The following is a 24,219-nucleotide window of genomic DNA, read 5'->3' as shown; positions in this document are numbered from 1 at the left end:
CCCTGTTGCCTGGGATTTCACCGCTGCCAGGACTTTTCAAATATCACGGAGAGTGTCTTGGAAACCACATCAGTCAACTCCCTCAGGGCTCTGGGATGCACCTCACTGGTCCTGTGAGCTTACACACGTGGTGGTGCCTTATTTACATTAAGTATTCAGGTGGTCATAGACCTGATCTCTGCTTAGAGTAGGAGGGAGTTTGGTCCCCCATAGTCTCCATCCTGCTGTCCATCCACTTGAGGAATTTGGGAAGATAGGTTGCCAATGAAAACTGATGACTGCGGTCTGTTGGGGTGTGCATTTCTCAGTACAAAGATCGAAGAGACACTTGGCATCCATGGGTTTTGAGAAAGCTTCTGTCCAGAGTCTGCAGCAGAGCACAAACCCCAAAGGCTCTGCTTTCTTGATGCCACCCCAACGCTCTGAGGCACACAGTGCAGCTCCTCTGTGTCCCCTGTGCTGGGGAGGAGGGAGGATGGGACCCTGGCAGCCACCTCTGCTCATTGTTGTGCCTGGCTGTCAGCACATCAGCTTTAATCAAGGCTGGCAGGAGCCTCAGTGGCAACTGACCTCATGTTAAAGAGTAAAGTCCCTGTCTCATCTGAACTCGGTTCCCTTCATGAAGGATTTCAGATGACAAGTGGTGCAGGTATTAAACTTTAACCAGCTGTTCGTCTTTAAAATATTAATACTGTTCTTATGCTCTTACCTGTTTTCCCAGTGTGCCTGAGTTTGAAGGAGTTTCACAAGTGATGACTGCCTGTCTTGTGGTCATCCCAGATCTGCAGTGTCAGTTTCCAATTTTCAAGCCTTCCTCACAGGTGTTTCTGCTGGGAACATGCTCACCATGTTTATCTGGGAATACAAATATGCTGAATTCAGGCCAGCTTTCAGTTTTCTTCCCAGGCTCTCAGCAGCATAGATTATATTCCCCTTCTCTTAATCATCTTCCCCACCCTTTAATGTTCTGTACCACAGAGGAACCTTCCTCCATATGGGTTGTATTTCAATCTTCGACATCTTGAGGTGAGGAGCTGAGCAGAGAAATGTCTTCATTGCTATGATGGAGTTTGGGCTGTAAGATGACACGTAACACGTCCTATTCCAGCAGGAATCCATTATGGAGTAGAAAACATCCTCCTGTTTATCTTCTGAATAAAACTACGAGCATTTCTGTATGGGAAAATGAGCTATGTCTTGTAGCTCAGCTGGAAATTAATAAACGCAGCAAACAAATGGGTGGCACCATTCCAGAATGCACAGTTATTCAGGTTGGTGCACCGTGGCTGCTGAGAGGTGTGGGCTCTGGGGAGCAGGCTGTGAGGGCTCAGCTTGGCCTGCAGCCTTGTCTTTCAGGCCACGTCCACATGCTCATCAAATGATTTAAACCTCTGTGCCGTGAGTAGTCTGAAGTGAGGTGAATCACAGCTCCTGGAGGTGTAGGGTGCAAAGGACCTGCTGGGTCACCTGTGCTTTACTTTCAGGAGGATCCTTCCTAATTAAAGCATGACTTGTGATGCAAGGTGTCTTATTTGGGTGGTTGAATAAATTGCTGTCCTCTCTGTGAGATGTGAAAGTGTATTTACTAATGTGCCTGTAAATGTCTCAGCTGTGAGGCTGTTATTTACTGCACTATTGTAATGCAAATGTTTGTGGTTATGTTTGCATTGATCACACAGAGAGTGCACACAAATTTTATTTCTTGCGGTATTTAGGCTTTCTGGGTTTTTTACTTCCTGCTGTATCTGTTCTGTTAGACACTATATCATAGAAATTGCTTAAAGTGTAATTGCCTATCGCTCAAGTGCCATTTTACAATATAGAGCTGTATCAATTAGAAGATTCTTCCTCCTCCAATTAATTTTGATTCTTAGGGGTAGGTAGCATTGTTTGTCTGCAGAGCATCCCAGTAAATAATTTGGTACTTTGTACATTTATTTACATTTAAATGTATTCCATTTGAAAGGTAATGGCCTGTAGTTACCGTTGCAGAAATAACATTCATTGTCAGAGTCTTCTGGCTGGCTGTGGCGCTGCCAGCATGGAGGCAGCCTGAGTGCTGCAGTCTGATAGATGTGAAATCACTGGTTGTGATCACTGTGGAATCACAGCCAAAGAGGGGGCAGCTGCCCTCTTTTCATGTGCATCTAGGGTTGGGAGGTAGGGAAAGGTTTAGGTGTCACAGTTGCAAGTTTCTTAAATGCTTTTTCAAGTTTGTCCGTCTGAAGAGCAGAATGTCCTGCATGACTTTTGTGGGTGTGGGCAAGCATCAGAAATGGTAGCTCAGCTTGAGAAACATGGGGAAACTGTTCAGAATTGGTGTTTCTTGTTTAGAGTGGTGCTCTAATGGAGTCACTTTTCAGTACATACAGACACTGGAAAAATGGAGCCTGTGAGTAGGAAGCCTTGACTGGAGGCATCCTGCTTTGAGATTAATGATTTTATCTGTGGCCTTTTAATACCTCCTATAGATGGGAGGATAGCTCAGGAGTGATCCCTCTGATGGGACGCAAGAGGTCCTGCTGTTTGGAAGGCATGATATGACATCTTTAGTGTCTCTCTTCAGTGTTCATAGGGGCTAATCCTACCTTGGGGTTAGGGACGGCCTTAAATTTGATGGAGCTTGGATTAGATGCCAACTGATTTAGGTATCTAATCTATAATGAGTAAAACTATTAGTCTGAGTCATGTAGGTATGCAAGGAAATATATTTTGAACTTTATGTACTATCAGATAGTCCAGACAGCTGACATTACATTAGCTATTGGCAATTTTACTGCCATGGGCTGATACTCATAGGGATCTCTGGATCCATTGTTTTTTGTTGTGGAGGGAGGAAGGTGGCTCTTCCAAGACCTACTGTAAGCTGCTAAAACTGATTACAGTATTATTTTTTTTTATTTTTAACAAACTAGTTAGTCTGTTAAAACTGAACTTGAGGTTTTCTATGGAAAACCTAATACTTGCCTTAAAATCACCAGGTTTCATTTTGGTCTGTAATTGCCTGGAGTTCACCTGGCTGCACTGACTGCTGAAAATGGTTGGTATTTCAAGGCCGTTGTGTGGGCTCTGAGTGTCAGTGAATGTAGGTTGTGTCAAGAGTCAACATCCCTTATTTGGGAGGGGAAAAAAGATCCATTGGAGCCCATTTCTTATGAAGCCAGAGCAATCCTGGAGCAAAACCCCATGTCTTTTGCAGTCATCTTTTCCTTTCAGCTCCCACTTCCATTTATTTCATGATGCTGTTGGCACTGCAGGGACAGTTTGCTCTTCCTCAGCTGCACTCGGAAACTTTCTGTTTGCTGGGAGGTGCCCTTGGCAGTTTGCATTGGGGAGCAAGCTGTGATTTCAGTTTAAATGAACACTGCTTCTCTTAAATAAGAACTTGTTTAAATAAAGTCAGGTTAAAAACCAACTAAGAGTCTTTATGGAAGAGCTTCCAGTTTAAACATGGCCTGGCAGGGACGTGCACAAGCCTGCCAGCATTTCAGAGAGGTGACCCTTTACAGCAGTGTCCCTGTCTCCTTGTTGAAGGTGCTCAGGAAAGAGCAGGTCATCAGTTTCCCCATAAATATCACCAAATTTTGAAGGGATAGTGAGAAAAGTGGCCTATCTTGTGTTGATAAAAAGTGAATGCAGATTTTTTCAGGAACCTGCTTGTTTCAGTGAAGAGTGTGTAGGAATAGTCATATTCCTGGTGTGTTGGGAAAGGCTTATAAAGGTATTCAGGACAATAAGCAGCTGCTTATTCTGGGTGCTGGCATGCTTTTTTGTGACTACCTGGAGTGTCAGGTGTAAGCTGCTGCTCAGTCCAGGCCACTGTCTGAAGTGGTGTCCCAGAGGAGCTGTGTGTCCACACGTGACAAGCCTGGAATAGTAAACCCTCTCCCTGTGCTAGCAGTGCTCTTGCTATTTATTGCTCTGCATTGCAGGAGCCCAAACTGATATCCAAAATATGAGTTCCACCTGCCCTTTAGTTTTCCTGACCACTTTAGTATTTGTAATCCCCCCTTTTATGCTCCTGTTGCTATGAAGAAAGGCAAAACAGGCAGGAGACGCTGATTATGTGCTCAAGAAGCAATTAAACGGTGTTGAAAATGCTGCCAAAACATGAAAAGCAAAGGGAAAGGACAAGTCTGGGTAAAAAGTTATTTTCTGTTTCTTATATTGTGTGTATTATTAATAGATGGAAAATTATTTCAGACAAATCTGTGAATTTTGTTAGCCCTTCTGAAAACACTCTAATTTTTTTTAAAGCTTCCCTGTGAGTATTATGACCAACCTCATTTCACAGCTAGATATATTCATCTCAGTTAAATGCAATGGACAAAATCTAGAAAACCCAACTGCTTAACATTATAAGCAGCTTGCATAAACATGAATTATTAAGGTCACAAAAGCTCCTAGAAACCAGCTGAAATGAGTGCACTGTTGCATTTCTTTTTTTCAAAACATGCATTAATTAATAAGGGGCTTAGTGCCCCAGACTGTTTCTCCCCCCTCCACGCCTCCATCAGATTTTGCTTTCATCGAGTGGAGGGGAAAGTGTCACTTGTCTCTCTTCCTCCTCCCTTTTGTTTGGCTGGAGCACAGGGAGGTGCCAGACTCCATCCTTCACAAGCCAGTCATGCACAGCTGTGATACCCTAAAATGCTCAGGCGGGTTCTGCTGGGGCTGTTAAACAGCAGCACGCCCTCCAGAACGCCCAGGGTCTCATGTTATTCCTTCTTGGACTGCCAGAATAGGAGCAGGAGCCTGAAGACAGGCTGCCAGGAGCTAGAGAGCAGTCACATCCACATGTTTGGGTGGTGCAGAGAGGGCAGGGTGCTGACAGGAGAAATGTGGAAGAGAAGAAGACAATGAAGAGACGGCCCGGTTTGTGTGGGTGTGGGCCTTGTGTCATTGTGCTGGTCCCCTCCACCTGGTGTGGACATAGGCAGCTCATGGTGGCCATGGAGGCATTGGAGATGTAGGAATGTTTGATGGGAGCTCCTCTCCAGCCCCTTCCAGCACAGGAAATAATTTCAGTGGCTTGAGTGAGAAAAGGGCTGCAGTGACTGAGGGGGTCAAGCCCTCCTTGTGTGCAGAGTCAAAGCACATGACAAGTTCAGCACTGGAAGATTCTTGGAGCAAGGAGCTGAAGAAGAAGAAGAAAAAAGCAGGAATAGAGCGGTGTTAATTTTTAAAATTAATTAATTCATTTGTGGTGCTGACTGTAGAGGAGGCAAGTCAGATTAACAGTGTGGAGGGAAGAGGCTGCAGTGACCGAGTGGGAATTGAAGAGAACTTCAGTGCTGGGTGCAGGTGGTGTGGGTGGGGGGAAGGCTGAATCTGATGGAACTTCCACAAGAAGAAGCAGCTCAGATGAGAGAGCTTACTCATAGGACTCTGTGTTTAGGAGAGGACATGCCTTCAGACATGTCCTAAAATGTGAAAAGTACTACAAGCGAATATACAAGTGAACTTGTGTATGAGGTGGTTGAGCCTTGGTATCATGGAGATAGCAAATGGCTTGAGATCTTTTATGTAGTTTGTACAGCAAGTAAACCCCCTAAGGCAGACACCTCCCTGTGCTTGTCACAAGTCAGTGTGGGCACAAAGGCTGATGGTTGACATCTCTGCTGTCTGTGGTCCTGGCATCTGCAGAAGAAACTCAGGTAGAGTTTGTGTTATTGAACCCCAGAGAAATGAAATCTCTAGTTCTGGCCTTGCTGTGACTCCATTTTGCTTGGTGCCTTAATGAAATACAGCACAAATGCCAAGGCATCTCATGTGGGCTTCTAAAATTCTTCCCAGGTACCACACTTGTGCTTTATCTGCAAGGAATCCAGTTCCTGCAGCCACCAGAGAAACAGCTCAAGGAAACACAAATGTTAAAGCCATTGTTCAAATGCCTCTGCTCTGGGGTGGGTACGTAGTTTTAACTTCTCAAACAGAAAAGAGGTTCTTTGGGATGAGTTTGGGGGATGGACCTGCCTCCACCAGGCTGCGAGGAGGGGCACAAAGGCCACAGTGCAAACATTCACCCCAAAGAACGATGGTTATTGGGTCTGCCTTGTTAAAAAACAAGAAAAATATTTGTGCCATGCTGTATTCCATCATGGTTTTAGAAAATTAGCCTCATCAGAGGCTGCTTTTGATATATAATAAAAAAACTCTAAGCAACAAAGGATCTTTAAAAGTAGCAAAGACTTGACATATTTGTTAATACTCAGGGTAGCAATGCATTAATTTTAAGGCATGCTTTTTTTTTTTGTTAATAAAATGAGGACACTAATTAAAATTAATCCATTTATAAATCTTTTCACATCCAATTTTAAAGCGTAAATAAAACATTTTCCTTGTCTGTCCCTTTTCTCATCTTGAGACAATACAGACCATGTCGCTTTTAACTCTTTATGGTGATGAGCAGATAAAACTATCTTAAATTATTTGCTAAAAGATAAAAATTGGTGCCACAGTGGAGATAGCTTTTCAAGTGCGGGAAGGATGGCAGTGGAAATGTTGGGAGTGCCTCAAAATATGTTTTAATGCTTGCTTTTGGGATCTGCAAACCTGAGCAGTTTCTTGCCTTGGCTGCCTCCCTGTCCTCCATTCCCACCCCTGTCACAAAAATGAGTTGTCTGTTGGCTGTCTTCCTTGAGGTGCATTTTTCAGTGTGATAATTTGCATTATAAAATACACAGGGATGAATTTACTCCAGTTTTGCTCACAAAGTCAGGCAGGATTTTAATGGGTGAGGCTGGAAAAAGAGAGGTGGTGGACCAATCCACGAATATGCCATATTTGATTAATTTATGTGATTTAAAATTAAAAATAAACAAAAAAAATGGGGGCTTATGGCAAAGAAACTCTTTGAAGTTTTATTTCTGTGACATGTGAGACTGCAGCCTTGCCAATGCTGAAGGTATTTTTCTGTGCCTTGTTTAGAAAGGAAGCTAAACACGACCTTGGGCCTGTGATTGTTGGGAGCTCCTCAATGTATGTTAATTAGACTGTGAGAAAAGTAGTACAGCTGCTCAGGGAACTATATATTCTAATTTTTTAATGTGCTCCAGATATTATCAGTTGTGCCTACAGATCTTTGGTGCAGTTGTGGCCGTGTGGAGGTTGCACGTGTCTGTGTACCATAGTAAGGCACTGGCGCATAGAGTGCTGGCAAAACTGCTGCCCCCTCCCACCCAAAAAAATCCCAAACAACCAAAACCCCCCTGTAGGTGATACTTTAAACTTTAACATGAGCTGTGTGTCTCTGCTTTGTCTCAGGCCATGCCAAAGTGAAGAGATAGCAGGGAGCAGGTCTGTTGTGTGTGAGGATGCTCCTCTCTGCTTTCATACGCAGATTTTTAATAAAACAAGTATGCATCTCTGCTTCTTGTCATTCCTGTCCCTGGCAAGTTTCATGTCCCTTGCTATCTTCTATCAGTTTTCTGCTCTTTGATTTTGATGTCTCTTCTTTATAAATCTTCCAGCCTGAAATCTGCCCAGAACTGCCCCCACTCCTCCTTGGCAGGACTAAAGCTCAGCAGCTGCAGACAAAGTGAAGGTAAGAGAAGAAAAATTGCAAATCCTCAGAGAAAAATGTGCAAAGCAAAGTAATGCTTGGGAAGTAATGCCTTGGGAAGGGGCAGCTTGCTATGGTTCTCCTACAGACACAAGTGCTTGGTGGATTAGCAGATGAAGAGTTTAGATCATTGTTTCCAGCAGTGTTTGCACTCTAAATATTTATCCACTGTGCTCAGGAGCATTGTTCCACCTTTCCCAGAGAAGCTGTGCTCAGGTGGGAGCTTTGAGCCCCCCTTCCTCCCAAGGGTAATGGGATTTAGATTTGTGATAGCAAGTTTGTGGCTCTTAAACAAAGTTGCTGAGAAGGACTGTTTTAAGCTGTGCTGCTGGTAATCAGCCTGCTTTTGTGAAAGCATAAAGAGACAGATGTTGCAATGCAGGAGTTAAGGCTCCACTCAGTGTTTGCTCGAGGTGCTCTTTCTCCATGGGTGCTGCCATGGGAGGTGGGGGAGTTCAGGAGGACACGGCTGGACACTCACCCTCCTCATCTCCAGAAAATGAGAGGATTTCTCCTTGCAGAAAGCAGCTTCTGCATGGTGCCGTGGAGGGCTTTTTGTCCTGTGTGCTCAATTTTAGGTTTTAAAGTGCTGTGCAAAATGACTTCTTTGCTTCCAGCCACAGATTCAGAACTGCAAACCACCCACCGTACAGCTGCTAATGCACAGATTATCTCCACAGCCAACAGCTTTAAGTAATCAAACAGAGATAATTTTACCTCTGTGACCCAACAAATAAACACCAGAATCAGGAAAAATCCTTTCGCCCACACAATCCTACCCAGGCTTTCAAGGGCAGAGTGAGGAGTTTCATCAGAGCCCGTGGAGATGCCAAGGTCTCCAGGTTTGTCCCACCCTGGATCGATGGTGAGCTGGCAGTGCTGTGCTGTGGGGTCTCTCAGGGGGTCACGATGCTCTGTAACCTGATAAGACCATCTCTTGCTGCTGCTGCAAAAGACATTAAATGAGTAGGGCATAGACTGGAAGTTGTGTTTGCAGTCCTGCTTTCACAGGAAAAACTGTGGCTTGGATAGGCTTTTGTTGATGACTTCAGCCTTTAACTTTCTGTTCTTTGGGAGAACACACATTTCTCACAGCTATCAAGGGTTTAGCGCCATTAAGAAAACACAACTGTTACATATTGTAACATCGCATCTGTGGCTTCTTTCTCACTGACCCGTCGTCGCCACCAGTGTTGAGAAAGAGAAGAATTGTAGGCCAGAAGTCATATCAGAAAACATTTTTTTTGCACTTTAAAAGTCTGTTTCTTTTTGCTTTCATTTCCCAGATCAGCTAATTGTGACCATTTTCTTAGAAATGAAGTCTTCATGTTTTTTTAAATTTTAGTAAATTCCAGCTTCTGAGTAAATTTTAGTAAATTCTAGTTGCTCTGAGCTTTCCCTGCCCTTTCCCCCTTTGTTCTAGTAAACTCATTTCCTTATTCCTGTTATTAAGGATACTTAGCATATTGTCATTGGGAAACAGCACTCATTTCTTCATGGAAAGAAGCTGCTTAATGTTTCATGTGTTGCAGTGAATAATTAAATAAAGAAAAATATATTAGCCCACAAAACTAGTTGGCAGCTGAAAGGAAGAATGCATTTGCAGTCTGCTGGGGAAAAGTGACACTCCTGGCCTGGTGTCTTGAAGCGTGAGGGTAAGGTTTAAAAGCGAATAGGTCTGGTCTGACATTAAAAAAAAATCTGAATTTTTCGACTTCCCATGCACTTATAACATTAATCTTTAATTGTCATATTCTTGAGCTACTGGCTGTGAGATCAGGCCTGGAGTTGGTGGGGCTAGGGAAAACCAGGCTGGTGAGTGGAATGAAATGTCAGCAGGGACCACGACCTTGTGAACTGTCAGGGATGGAAAGGCTGTCAGCACTCAGGCAGGCAGGGGGCCTGGCAGCCTGATAGGGGATGGCATGAGCAGTCTCCCTGTAAATAAGGGGTTTTATTGCCCTTCATAGTCCTTTTCACCCCTTCTGGGCTCTACAGTCATTGCCCCTTTCCTTTTGATTTTGTAATGCATCTTGAAACACAACTGTTGGGCTCTGCGAAAGTGGGGTGAAACACTGGGCAGATGGGATTCTGTGCTGGGAGAAGACTGACTGCTCTCAAATGATCTAAATGAGCCATGGATTTTTTTTCTTTCCAAATGAAACCAGAACTGAGCTGTAATTTCACAGTGACCTTTGCAGTTTTACGAAATGAGATCAGACACTTGCCATCCTCATGGCAGAGAGAGCCTTGTTCCAACAGTAATTCAGGGCCCAGTTACAAACTGGGATCTGTGCTGAGTATCTTTTTCTTTACCTCCTCCCATCTAGTTTTCCTCTCACTGCACATATAATCTCAAATGGATAACATGCTTTAGTAGAATTTGCTGGGACGAGAGACAGAGAGTTGTGTGGAGAACAGCTGTGTCATTGCACATCCCTTTGGATCTGGTTAGTGTTGGTCTCATCAGCTCAGGTGGGGCCTTTGTGTTCTTTTTCTAGCCCTGTGTGCTGACATTTGGAGTCTGGATCCCATAATTTCTGTCTGCATCGTGCAATTGCCTTTTGCGTTTTCTTTTCTGTGTGTGACCTGCAGCTCTGTCTGCGGTGGGGACACAGTGAGCAGGACTGCAGGGATGATGTGGATCTGGTGTGCTTGATGCTCACCAGAGTGACTGCTCAACAACCAGAGAACATTCGCAGCCCTCTAGCCTCCACGTGCTCTGCTGGTCTGCCAGTGAGACTGGCCTGACCTCTGCTCAGAGTGAGAGATTGACTCCAATTCAGCTTCTAGCAATGTGGGGAGAGGCCTAGGGAGCTGTTGCAGCAACCTGAAGAGTCTCCAAAATGAGGAGAAAGGGGACTTTTTATTTCCAAAAAGACACTTAGAAATTCTTGTCAAGGGTTGCGCTTAATCAGTGCTGTTAACTCTTCTTCTGGCTTATCTAAGTACTGCTGAAGTTGTGACCTTTTAGATCATGTCCACCAATTCTTCTCTTTAAATTGACAGAATCTGCACTGAATGGCTCGTACTTGGTAAGACAGATACAGAAAACATGAGAAAAACTTTTAGAGGAAATGTGGTTTTTAATTACAAGCTCCTGCACCTCCTGCTTTGGTAGCTCATCAGCTTGTGATGGGCTGTATGGCAAAGAGGATAGAGAGGCAGAGTGGATGGTGCCATTTTAAAGGTCCTGCTTATTTCACTGGCTTAAACCTTTCCTGTAGACTTAATTCAGCAAGGTAAATAACCACACATCTACTTTGAATTGCATGAATACTACTACTGAAATTAGCGACACTCTTCCTGCGGTTCATTTAGGATGCATGGTTGCAGCTGACCCAATTCCTGCTGAAATAAGTGGAAGAATTTCCCAGTATTCTATAAACCCAGGTCAGGTCCTAAATCCGCTTAACCCTTTGAGTGCCTGCTCTGCTGTCTGCTTACCACAGTGTCATGGTTTGGAAGTGGTACAAATGCTGGCATGCATTGCATTGACCCAAATTTTTTCTGTAAGGTGCACCAAAGGAGGAGCTCTCCTCGGCCCCCAAACACACTGCAGTTCATCTTCTGATGCTGCTCTGTTCACTATGTGATTCCTCCCCTGCCTTCACCACTCTTGATTTCATTCAGCAGAATCTGCATCTTCCCTGGGCAGGAGTAACAAGCAGGAGGAGTCACTGCACTCAAGAGTCGGCAGGAGGGCAACAGCAGCCAGACCTGGAAATCCAGTAACCCTGGTACCACTGACCTCAGGATTAAACCCTGCTCACTGAAACATGAGCCCAGGCTGCCAAATTGCCCGTGATAAGCTTTAAAGAACTGGGAATAAAACCGTGCCTGCATCTACTTTCATGGCAGCAACTTTTTAGCTGGAGGCTCATAACTGGCTGCAGCAATGTGAATAGAGAGCCCCCACAAGAGACCTGGCACGCTCAGCTGTGCTCCAGGATCCCATTCTTGGGGTTTTGTTTGTTTGTCGTCTGGATTAAGGGGATTAAAGACTTAACCTTTGTACAGCCTTTCAAATAATAACTTGTTTGTGCTCGTACTGCATGTCAGGGAAGGATTCCCCCCCGCTCCTGATTTCATGATACAAGTGAAGATCTGACAGTGGTCAGGCTCATGTAAAGTTGTGTCTTGTGCTTCAATCCCCCCTAAATTCAGCTCAGTGCTCTGTTCTCCATTTTGTGGTGTTGCTGGGACCAGGGCAGGGTACCAGCTTCAGACCTCTGTCCCAGGAGCTGGGAGCTGTCATGTTGGTGGGGGGTCACAGTCTGAGCTCCAGATCCTCGTCCAGCTGCTGCGCCTCTGGGCTGTGTTTTTTGTAATCAGAAATAAAATTCATGCTGCCAGATGGGACCCTGCTGCCTGTCAGTCTGTTACTGGCTGGCTGTGGCCATTCCTTACCTCCTGTTCCAGAGTGGCTTTTCTAAACATGTTTCAGAGGTTTGTAGTTCTCACTGCAGCCCTCTGAGTGAGTGGCAGTGTCTTTTTTGAGATTCTGTGGGGATTTTTTTGGGGATCATTCCAACAGTGACTAAAATTTTCAAAAGCATCTAAGTGATTTAACAAATTTATTGGCATGTGTGAAAACAAGACTAAGGAAGAACTTGAGAGCTGTATTTAGCTTGAACATTTTTCTTCTACTCCCTGTGCATATTCCACATGTAATTAAGGGAAGACCCAAGGCCACCTTTGGGACCAGCTGGTCCCACCTGCAGGTATATCATCTGCAGGCATGGCCAGGACTTGCTTTCCTCAATATGGTGCAACACCTGCATGGTCTCAGAGATGCCCAGGAGACAGTCAGGCACAGAGATGTGGGTGGCCCTGGCTTTAAGATCTTGTCCTTGGCGCTGCTTCCTTGCAAATAGCTCTGATCCAAGAGACACTGTGTGTGGGGGTGGGAGTTTTGGGGATTGGATTTTCTGGGGATGGGAGTCCTTTGGTTGAAGTGTGTGAGGAAAAGGCATTCCTCTGGCAGTTTTTCCCCTGGCAGGGAGGTTGACCCACCTGGTTCCAAATGGGTAAAAGCAGTTCAGTCTTGTGAGCTCTGTTCATGGAGACGTGGCAGTGCCATAGATTCCAGTAGATGCAAATGTCATCATGGCATTCTGCAGACATGTGGAGAAAAAAAAAAATCTGTCATTTTGGCTCTTCCGGTTCTCAATGGACTGGAAGTAACAAGGGTGATACAACTTTATCACCTGGATCAGGTAACAGCTTTCCCATCTGGAGTGTCATCACATTCAGTAATTGTTGCCCCCTCCAGCAAACTACAGCTCTTTTCTAGATAGAGCAGCCAGTGTAAATAGTAATTTAAAAGCTGCAATACCTAGAAAAGCCATGGATTTACAAGTCCATATCCAAGAGTCTCTACTGTCCAGCCATGCTCAGGACATGAGTGACCACTGCTTTTCCTTCAAAGACAGCACAATACTGTGTCAGGCTCGAACAAAGGTTGCAACCATCAAGGACTTTACTCTAGGGAAATAGCTTTTAAAAGAACTGCCTCAATATTGCCTAAAAATGTACTTTAAAGAGAATCCTTAATCAAAGTGATGTAACAACAGGAGTATTTACTTTTCTACTTGACCCTGGAACAGATAAGTCACAGAGAGTTAACCGTTCTCTGCATTTTAGAGGGGATTTTATCTTGCAAGAAATTTGCCCTACCCTACTTAAATTTAGAAGATGTGAGTCCCCTTGTGTCTTCTGCACAGCAAAGGGAATACAGACTGAGCTTGAGCAATACATGTTAAATTTGCCAGCAGTTCTCCACTGCAATAAATACCTCTTGCAACATAACACTGAAATCTGTGGATTGCAAGCCTGTGCTTTCTGGAGTATAATATACTTCATCCACTCCACCAAATGCCCATAAGGAAATTGTAAGTGAAATTAAACCACAATATATGAGAGTCAACTTGCACAGACAGTTGATTTAGGACAAAAGCACCTCATTCTGGCTCCTGACTGTACAATTTGCAGAAGCAATTCACAGCAAGTACGTAATAGTCAAATAAGTTGGGTTGGACATTAAGCTGTGTGGTGGGTAACATGAAGAAATAAATGGAAATGTGGTTACAAATTTGAAACTTTATCTTTGGAAACTCTGTGTAGCATTTTTGAGAGCTCCACTTGACCTACAACTGCTGGGTAGAGGCAGTAAAAGTGATATAAAGGCAGTGAAAATGAATTAATTCGAAAAGTCTAAGTGAATATTAATAGGACCTGCTATATTCAACAATTTGCAAGCATGTCTGGCATTTATAGATGAACTGTGCTGTTTGTTACATATTACATTAAAGAAGAATCCTGAACCAACATATCAAAATGTCAAACTAACACAGCATTTCTCTTTGATCTCCTTTTGTGTTAAAATGAATTATTGATAGCCTTTTCCGTGGCTGACAGGAGAGATTTCTGATTTTTATTTGCGTACTAGATCAAATCTCCTGCTCCTTATGTAGACAGAGGTCTTTACAACAACATCTAGATATGGCGTGTGCAGTGCAGAGCTCGGATTCTTTCTAGCAGGGAATGTTCTCCCCACCCATCCCGTGCTGCTGTGATTTCTTAAGCTGATATTTTCATTGGACGTCTTTGAGCAAATACAGAGCCCACCCTGGAGCCAGCGGTCAGGACGAGGGTGCAATGGCTTTGTGTGGGCCCACAGACCACAGGGGTGGTGGGCGTGCAGCTCCACAGAGGGATCTGGAGCTGGTTTCCCAGGATCTGTGGAGAAAAAACTGTTTGTCTTTTCGGCGATGAGGCTTCGGGAAGGTGTTTTCCAGAGTGGGTTCGATTTATGCCAGGTTTCAGGCAGATGGGGTGCATGGTCCTGGAGGTTTTGGTGGTACCCGGGGATAACAGCGTCTCTGTTATCCACCCACATCTGGTTTGGACATCAGTAAAGCCTTGGTCACTGCAAGAGCTCTCAGCTGCTCCGAGTTCTGTGGTTTGCAAAACTCTCTGTCCAAATGTCACCCGAATTACAGTTCCAGCACTCATGTGCTTCTTAAGGATCCACCTCCCTCCTGGAAATTGGCAGCCCCCAAATCCTTTTGCTGCACTTCACCTGCAGAGGCAGAAGTGGTTTTGGCTTGTTTTATTTTAAGGTCAGAAGACTCTGTGAGAGAAACAAATCTTCCTCCTTATGGTCTCCTGTTTATCCTGTTTAGCATTTTTAATTGCTTCCAAAAGATGCCGCTTGAGTTTGGAAGCTGTTGGGGCTCTTCCTCCAACATCTCTGGGTTTATTCAGGCACAAGAAAGGATTATGCAAGTTGTAGCCATAAGGCTCATGAAAGATTTTAGATTTGCATGGATTTAAATTGTTTCACTTGGTTTAAGTCAGAATAAATTGACTGGAAATGTGGGTGAGGGTGGCCCCAGGCAGAGTGCTGCATGGAGGACAGAGGGACACACTTATCTACTTATACTCCCCCATCCCCAAATGTGTTTCTGTTGCCTGCATCCCATTACAGATTTGAGAAACACATTTCCCTCCCTGCAGTTGTGGAATGGGGGACCAGCAGCCCTTGTCTTTCCGTGCCTCCAAGGAGATGCAGAGCCTGTGAGTGCCTTTCCCTGCCTTCTGCTGTCTCTCAGCCAGCTAGCAGGTCTGCTAGCTCTCTTCATGCTTTAATCAGGTTTTTTCTCTGCGTTCTGCTGACCCAGTTTAGGCTCTTTGAAGGCAGGCAGAGCTCCCCGGCGGCCGCGGCTCTGCCTTGGGGGGCTGTGGATGGGCGGCGGAGCTGAGCAGGCGGAACGGAGAGGCAGCGCTCAGCCCGGGGGAGGAGGGTGCCTTTGGAGGCGTGGGTCTCCTTGGCCTGCTCCCCTGGGCACATCTGGGTGCGTGTTTTTCTCTCTTAACTGCTGCATATGGCGTGCTGTGTTCAGTTTGGCTGTTGGTGTTTTCTTGTTTTATTTTTAAAATATTTGTATTTTTAAAAGGAAGTTTCATTTCAAGGCTGCTGGAGCAGTCCGCAGTGGGGTTTCAGACACGCGTGCTCACACTTCGTGCCTTAATAGCACCTGACATAACCTGGTCACAGACACGAGCCAGGCAGATTATCCATCCCCCACTGCTGCTCTGTCCCCTCTCCTGTCCCCTTTATGTAGGGCATCCTGTATCTCAGGCAGCATCCCCTGCCTGAATCCCTTGAGGAGCCTGAGGGGAGCCCTCCCTGCCTCCCCTTTTATCCTGGGGTCTCAGTTTCGTGTTCAGGTGCTGAATTTGTGGCTCTTTTCTCTGTGTGTGGGTGGGGATGCCGGCTTTGCACAGGGATGATTGCAGCTCTGCAGTAATAATTACATGAGCCAGGCTGAGGAGTGGTGGCAGGGGAGAGGATCTGCCTGGTGGCGTGACTCAGGGGTGGGGTGATGCAAGCCTGGGGCCTGACTTTGTCTTTGCAGGCTGCAGAAACTTCTCTCCCAAAAGCTGTAGTCCAGGTCGGGAGTGTTTTACCACAAGGCTGCCAGTATCCATTCTCTCTGCTTGGCACTGGCCCCACTCGTTACTGCAAAGGCCTGCAGGAAAAGTGTGAGGCCATTTGTTTTCATGGTTTTTGTTGGTATTTGGTGGTTTCCTGCCTGGCTGAAGGATCTCAGGTGGTGTAGGAGGAAAATAAGGACCTGTCCTCATGAGATGCTGTTCGTGAGGAATTCCCTGACAGTTTACTTTTTGGAAATTTTACTACAAATTGATTTTATTTTATCCCATGTCCCATTAACCAAGAAGAGTAATTTTGACTTGCATCCAGATTTGCTTCAACCTGGATGAATCCACTTGTGTAGATGTTCTTTGAGGTATCAGAGGGTCTTCAATACAAATCTGGTCTGGTGCTGTGGCAACCTTTGGCTGACCCTTCAGCACAGGAGACACCACTTTGTGTTTCCTTTGCCATACTTACCATACTTTGCCATACTTTTTCACGGCTGGTAGGTTCAATCATGTGGGCAGGAGGTCACCCAGATGAGGACTCCTTGTAGCTTATGATAGCACTCATGGTCTCACCCTTCTGCACACTGTTGCTTGGTTGGTGACCACACTGCAGACACTGTTCATAGCCTGTCCCCCCTTCTCCTAAACGCTTCTCTAGGTCCAAGCACTCAGCCCTGTAGGAATTGGCACAGAAAGATGGACTTCTGGGTCTGCCTCATGGTTGTCAGGTAGAAACCAGCTTATTCCAACCTAGGGCATTTCCCATAGGAGTGTTTTGCTGTTCATGCTCTCTGTATGGACAGTTGTGTGCAGGGGATGCCATCCTTGTGTATTAAAGCAGAAACTGCTTTTGTATCTGTTCTACAGATGATGTATTCTTACTTTGTAATCTCTCTTTTTGCCTGTCCCATGTCTTCTCATGCTTCTTCATAGGGGCTAATTTTAAACACTGGACCTGTTTCTTCTAAATTCCATTGCTGTCTTTCTCATGCATATTTGTTATTCAGTGAATAAAACGGGGAATTTTGAAAATTAGTGTGAGCTGTATTTGTTAAAGTGGGTAGGTAGTGGCTCTGGAAGTTTTCCCACAGGGTTATTTTGGTCCTGGCCCTCAGGAGCTGAGCTGCTGGCAGGGCTGGGCTGCACCAGGGCGCCTGGTGGTTTGTGGTACACACACAGGCTCTCAGCAGACCCCTGGCTTCATCTTTCACTTGAGAGCGTGCCAGGATTTAAGCTCTGCAATAAAAGAAAGTGCAAAAACCCTTCTCCACACACATGGTAGTAATACTTTAAGTATATTTATAGAAAGGGCTGGTATTTTTTCCTGTTGGTGTTAAATTATGGTAAGAAGGATAGAAGTGTTACTACAATGCAGTTCTTCATCTCCTCAGAGCACTTATTCTCTGCTCTGTAACAACTCTGTGTGGTACTGATGTTGTATGGTCATTTTTGGATCATTGCTCTCCTGTGGTCTAGGCACAGGTCTTGGAAACCCCTCTGTGCCCTCACATTGCTCCCCCTGAGGGATTGTCAGTGGGGTTTGTGTGTTTGTCACACAGGTTTGAGGGTCGTGTGGGGCTAAGGCTGAACATCAGAGGTAAGACATGGCACTGATTTTGAACTGATCCTGCATGGACTCAAGCAGAACCAAGCCCTGAGACCTGGTGCTTTGCACTGCCTCCACAGCACAAGAGAATAGCAGGAGCAGCTCAGATCTTCTGCCAGTGTGCTAGTGCTTTAATTTTTAGTAATTTCTCCAAGAATCAGCTGTTCATATTTTTTTCCCCGCGGGCAATGGCTGACTTCTTAAAAGCAGAGGCTTGATTTCTTGCAGGCTGTGTTTTCTGTGGTTTTATTAATTTAATCATTATACAGGTGTGTGTATAAATGTGCAGTCACCTGACCAAAAATAAATGCTGTCAGGGCTTTTGCTCCTGAATTCAGGGCATAGAATCTGGCAGTGCTCTGGGCAGCTCAGGTAGCCTTCACGCTGATGAATAGAAAAATCCGATCAATTGTTCCTTCAAAACGCCACCTTTCTTTTCGAGCAGCTCAGACATGCACTCAGATATATAATACAGGCAGCAGAACTGAGCTGAAATTAATCCAGCCTGTAGTTCCTACAGTGAGAAAATACCTGGAAAACTTCATAGCAGGTTGCCCCAAGATGGCACTCTGTGTGCATGTCACGTTAAAATAATCTTTTGGTTCTGAAAGACCATCGTTATGCAGTGCATGTGTCTCTTCCTGGTGAGGTAAGGTGCAGGCCAGAGGTGACAGGTGTGCAGCAAACATTGTCACCAGCCCTTGAGTGATGGTCAGTGAGGCATCAGGAGCATTTTCAGAGGTGATGCAAGCAAAGATAGGGGGATCACAGTGGAAAGGGAACTAGTGGTTTGTGACCAGAACATGACCTAATATGTTTCCATCCTTTTACATGTTTTTTTTTTGTATTGATAAGGTTGTGTAATTCCTATTATACATAACATGTCATGCAATTGTTTTGCTATTCCTTTACTCCTCCGGTGCAGGGTACAATTCTTTGACTTGGAAGGGAGTTGTGCCCTAAGCAAAATCTGACTGCTGAGGAAGCAGCATTTGTGAAGGGTAGGTCCAAAATAATGAAATAACTTCCTCTTCTTTTGATAGTGGAAAAAGTGCTGAAATATTAAAAAAAAAAAAAAAGTGAGAGTATAGAGAGGAAAAGATGGTACCTTAACTAGGTTAGAGATCATAGGATCATAGTTTGGCTTGAGTCGGAATGGACCTTAAAAATCATCTCAATCCAACCGCTCTGCTGTAGGCAGGGACACCTTTCCCAAGAGCAACCTGCTGTTGGGAAAGTTTTCTCCTTATTCACTTCCTCTGTAGCTGCCATTTGTAATTCTTCAATGATGTACATGGTTTGAATAAACCATCTATTTCAAAATGGTTTGTAGAAAGAAAAAAATCCTTTCACACTTTCACACTGCATTTTTTTGTAATAACTTTTATCAACCTATGACTGAAAATTTGTCTCCATTTTGCAACTTTCTGTAACGGACTGAGATAAAATCTAATTCTGCACTTCACCTACTCCATGGGCCAAACAGATCCTTCATTTAATTAATTCCAGAAAGGAAAGAGGAGAAAAGAGTAATTTACAGGAAGCTCTTGGCCCTGAACCCCCTTCCAAGTGACTGGCAAAGTAGGTATGGCACAGTGGCAGTGGGTGAAGCCTGCTTCATGCGGGTGGGAGATGAAGCCTTGAGCTGTGGGATGTTTTCTGGAGCACAGGGACGTCACCCAGCTGTGCTGTCACCCTCTGAGCCCGCTCAGGTGCTGATGCAGACACTGGCAGTGCTGCTCCCCGGCCTTGGCAGCACTCTGTAACCTGGATTTGGTGTGGCACGGTGACAGGACACCGAGTTGTGCCCTGGCAGCGAGGCTGCTCACGTGCGGCGCGGCCTGCCGGGCCCTCCCAGGCCGCGCGAGCCGTACCCGTGCGCAATGGCCTGGTGCGGTTGTGTGGAGCACACGCTGCCTGGGATGAAAGTGGAATTTCAGAGCAGGCTTGTTTCCCTCCCCTCCCTCTCCCTGCACCAGTGCCCCTTTCAGCAGCACAACGGGATGCCTTCCTGCTTCCCCATCGCTCCCCAAAACACACAAGCCCTCCTTCCTGCGTGGTGTAACTAATCTGGTTTGCTGACTGAGATCTGCCGGGGCCTTTAAAGTGATGCCAGCTACTCTGTACTCCGTGTAGCATGGCAGCATTTCAGAGTGAAGCTAAAAATCCAAATCCAATAAGCAAGGAAATAACCATAAAGAAGAAGCCCTGGTTTCCATTCTGTCCATCAGCTTGCTGCCTGATGGGGCAGCTTTGCACTAAAAGTTGGCCATGGACCATGTGTTAGAAGTATGAAGACCTCTTTTTTCCCTACTTTTTTCCTCTTTAAGCTCAAATCTATGAAGAGATGCATTTTTAAAAATCCTATAGGAAAATCACATTATTTTCAGGGATGAGCTCTCAGGCAGTTTGGATTCCTTTTTCTCTCTGTTGGGATTAGCAAACAGCAGCAAAACTCACACTTCTCTTCCTAAATCCCCCTTCAAAATGGAAGAAAGGTTACCCAAGCTCAGGTTTTGTTCTTTTGAGATTTAACTGAAAGAGAGTTTCAGTGAGGGGGTTGTGATCCTGTAAGGTGCTGGCTTTCATGAAAATTAGCAGAACAATTTTGTGAAAAATATTTGCATTTCAAGCGAATGCAGATTAGTAAAGACTTTTACGGTGAAAAAGACTTTTAGGGTTTTGTTAAAAAAAAAACCCAGGTTAAATGATTTCTTGTTTGTTAAGTTTGTGGAGAGAAGATGACTTTCCAAAAAAGCATTAAAGGATCCCCAAAAATATAGAATATCATGTGGGGGAACAGGATATGACAAAAACCCAGAGTGATGGGGGACACCATCCACAGAGCCAGAATGGGTCCTGGAAGCAGGGGAATGCTTGATTTTGGAGAAGAATGAAACAGGTGCTGGAAACTCTGTGGCTTTCTAAAATGGCAGAGTGATGTTCTCTTCTGCCAGAGCATTCCAAGGGAAATCTGTTCTTATATGGTTTCATCAGGCCAATTTTAACTTTTATTTTATTTTTATTGTACAAAACAAATAAAGAAATTTGCCAGTGTAGGGAGGATTAAGAGTGGATAATCCATTTTTGTGACTCATTCTGATAAGAAAAGAGCTCATCAACTCCCTGTAGCCTTACATCTGAAGACAGTTGCTGACAGATTGCACAAAATATGTCCCTGCATTTTTAGGACCCCAAGACAGCATCTTGCAAGCAGATAAAACCAAATAAAATCTGACAAACCGTCTTTGTACTGGAGAGATGAGAGGAAAAGTGCAGATACTTTATGTTAGAGGATTTGAATGTGAAGCTATGAAGAAGGGCATTGAATTATAACTTAAACTCCTTAAATGTTCTCTTGAACATGAAGGATCTTAGTTAATTAAAAGTTATTGCATAACTGCTGCTGGGGAGTGAAAAGTTTATTTTTAATTATACTGTCTTACATAATGGTTACATGATGACTGAGACAGAGAAAGCGATTTAAGTATACTTTTTTAATACAGTGAAATTAAAAAGTGAGGTGTTGATGCATTAATTCATCTTTGACTTGTCCCTGGATCTGTTTCATGGTGTCTGCTTCAGCACGCAGCTTTTGAGGACAGTGTCTGTTTGTTCTGGACTTGCACAGCCCACGGCTGTGATGACGACTTCTTGAGCATGATATTCATCAGGATAATAAATAACCTTGTCCACTTTCAGCTTCTCCTTTGATCTTAGAATATTTTGGCCAGCAGACTGGTACACATGCATCTGTAACTAATATGCCAACAAATCACATCTATAATTTATCGTAATCGTGAAAAACCTATTTCAGCTGGATGATTTCTTAAGTAATTTATTTAACTCTGGCTATAGGACTGTATTTTATGCCTTGATGCAAAGAACTGTTGGCTTTAAAAGCTGAGCATGCAACAGTACAATTAAGTATGTTTTTTTTTAACCAGAGACAGCATCTACAGAAATGTTGCAAACACAGAAAGGGAAAGTAAGATACAGGGGAACTGAATATTTGTGTGTAACGTAAGTAAAAGAGAATCTTTTCTATCTAACTTAAAAATATCTCCTATGAAGTACTCCCTTCCCTCTTTGAAGTCTGTGTGTGCCTCCTCAGTGTTTGCCAGTGCTGGAGAGGTACCACTGTGGGGCTTGGGGTCATTGGAACTTGCCTGGCTCCTGCCTGCTCAGGAAGGGGCTCCTGGAGGCAGCCAGGCTCTGTTCCATCCACAGCCCCTGTGTGGGGCCTTGGTGGCTGAAACGTTGTGTCCTGAAGTGTAATGTTCAATTTATCTAAACTAAATACTTGTCTGGAGTGGCCACCACCAGCTGATCAGGCTGAACAAAAAAGCAGACAGGAAAACCTCAGCTTGCAGAGTGGTCCTGGGCTCACCCTTGTCAGACTTTAAAAGGTCTGGTTTTGGCCATGAACAAACTAACGTCCATTTACTTCTGCTTTGACAAGCACCTTTCCTATGAAAGGAGTCATGATGATGATTGTTGTTGAGCTGGCCTATAGTGTGTAGGGTTTTTAAGCTAAATTATGATAGACACCATAATAGCTCTAAGGAAATCTGGTGTGAGACTCCTCTGCTTTATGGCCTTGGCCTGTCCTTCCCCCTCTTCAAATTCTGTAATTTCTGGAAGTGCCTAAGACTTTTTTGAGTTACAGAGGACAGGCTGGAATCGATTTACCACCTGACTTAGTGGGGCCTTGAACAGAAACTGAGAGCTATTGAGTATTTCTGGCAAAGTCTTGTCAGAGGTTTAGAGCTTGCTTTGTAAATGCATTTATTAATTAATGTCTGCCTCTCTTTCATGACTTTGGCTATTATTTTTTTAAATGGAAGCCATCACAAAGGGTTTAATTGCAGTGATTTTTAAATTATTTTGTCTTAGAAGTATTTGTCAGGGAAAAAGCACGTGAAATTGAATGGATGTAAAAATTAATAACATCAGATCCTTTAAATAAAAGGGGATTAATGCAATGAAGTATGCAATATCAGGTTGTATCTATGGGGTCAGATATGCAGAGATCCCTGTCTGAGGTACACGAAATCATGAATTTAGAGGGAATGATAATATTGTCTGTTGTTGATGTTACAATATGCTTTCATCCTGTTGTTTGGTGGGGTGGTTAACACTCAGGGGTGCCATGTGCCTGGTGTTACCATGCATCTGTGTGAACAGCAGGCTTGTGCACTGCCCTTCCCTTTCATGCTTGTCCATGTATCTTCAATAGTCATCTAAGTATAAAGCCCAAAACTCAGTAATTTGATTGTTCATTTGTAAGCTTCTTATGTCCTTTAGAAGGGTTTAATTAAACTCTTTTTGGGTAGCTGGAAAAAGTAGTACAGGAAGGCAGGATGTCAAGTAACTCCTCAAGCTAATCTGATCTCTGATGGCCAGGGTAGGTCCTGGAAACCCTGGACTGGGGTTAAGATGCCTGCACGATTTTGAGTGCTAGAATCCTGCACCTTTGTTTTGGCAAACATCAGGGGTATATTGCATATTGTTTATAATAGTTTCCCTTAAATATTAGTGGGGAGTGTGTGCCAGTTGTGAAACTGAAAGAAGAGGCTTGATGGAGAGGCACTGAGGCCAGAGATGGTGTTGGGGGTGGGACTTGGTGGGTGGAAGGGTTCAGCTCCACATCCTCAAACCCCAGGAATATGCTGCCTGGGGAAGGCACACAAAGGAGCCGCAGCAAGCAGCAAATAACCCCATCTATACCCCGGGAATACAAAATGGTGTGTACTTGGGTATATGGTGTTAGATGCAGCATTTAGACATTACAGGATGGGGATGCAATAAAAGACTGCAGAGAGCAAATACTGCTGAGCCCTGACAAACCTCTTTAGTTGGCCAGCACACCAGAACCATCATCTTCTCGAAGGCACTTTGCCTTTTCTTTCCTCTTTGTTAGTTAGATGCAAGAAAAGAGTAAGGCTGATTTAAGCACTTGGCTTACTGAGTTCAGCCCTGAAAATTGAAATCTGTCTGCGACTGGGAGTTGTTGGCTTCTGCTCCATGGCTCTCTGGGGAGGAGCTGCTCACTCTCACAGCTGGTTTCCCTGGGGTTTGGCTGAAAGTCCTCTGCTGCTGCTGCTGCCTCCTTGTGCCTGTGTGTATCCCAGGGGGAGGCAGTCAGTGTCCTGCTTCCTTTCTGGCATTTTCACATGGGAGGCTTGTGAGTTTTAGATCAACTAGAAAACAAGACAAGGTAGAACTTAGATTCATTCGAGAGGGTTTTGTTTTTTGTTTTTTGGGTTTTTTTTTTTTTTTAATTTTCCCTTTTGTTTTGTTTTGTTTTGTTTTTGGTGGAGTTTTTTGGGGTTTTTTGGCAGGGGGAGGGCAGTGTCCACTGATTTACCAATTTGTTTTTCTAACTCGTGAATTTCCACCCCCCTAAATGTAACCAGAAAGGAGGAGGTATCACTTGGCAAAGTAACATTTAGGTTAAGTTTCGTTTTGCCAGAAATGTTTTCCCTTAGCTGTTAAAAACAGATTGAGGTTTTTGACAGCACAATGTGGTGTCCAGCCCAAGTGTGGGTGGCAGGGAACGCTTCGTAGGGGGGTGCCAGATGTTTTTCTCTGCCTC

The 24,219-nt window shown here is 44.4% G+C and overlaps 1 protein-coding gene across 4 annotated transcripts in view; it reads left to right on the top strand.

The window, feature by feature from the left end:
* Positions 1-24,219, top strand: part of PDZD2 (PDZ domain containing 2) — a 201,117-nt gene that overhangs the window by 7,227 nt on the left and 169,671 nt on the right. For 3 of the 4 annotated variants that reach the window (XM_026794603.2, XM_005488779.4, XM_026794598.2), the window contains exon 2: positions 7,473-7,546. The exons of the other annotated variant lie outside the window; for it this stretch is intronic. The gene's annotated coding sequence lies outside the window, so the exon portion shown is untranslated. The remainder of the gene's footprint in view (positions 1-7,472; positions 7,547-24,219) is intronic. 4 annotated transcript variants of the gene reach the window in all.

This window comes from Zonotrichia albicollis, chromosome Z (assembly GCF_047830755.1).
Source record: "Zonotrichia albicollis isolate bZonAlb1 chromosome Z, bZonAlb1.hap1, whole genome shotgun sequence".
Lineage (NCBI taxonomy): Eukaryota > Metazoa > Chordata > Aves > Passeriformes > Passerellidae > Zonotrichia > Zonotrichia albicollis.
This window is presented reverse-complemented; position numbering and strand designations above follow the sequence as displayed.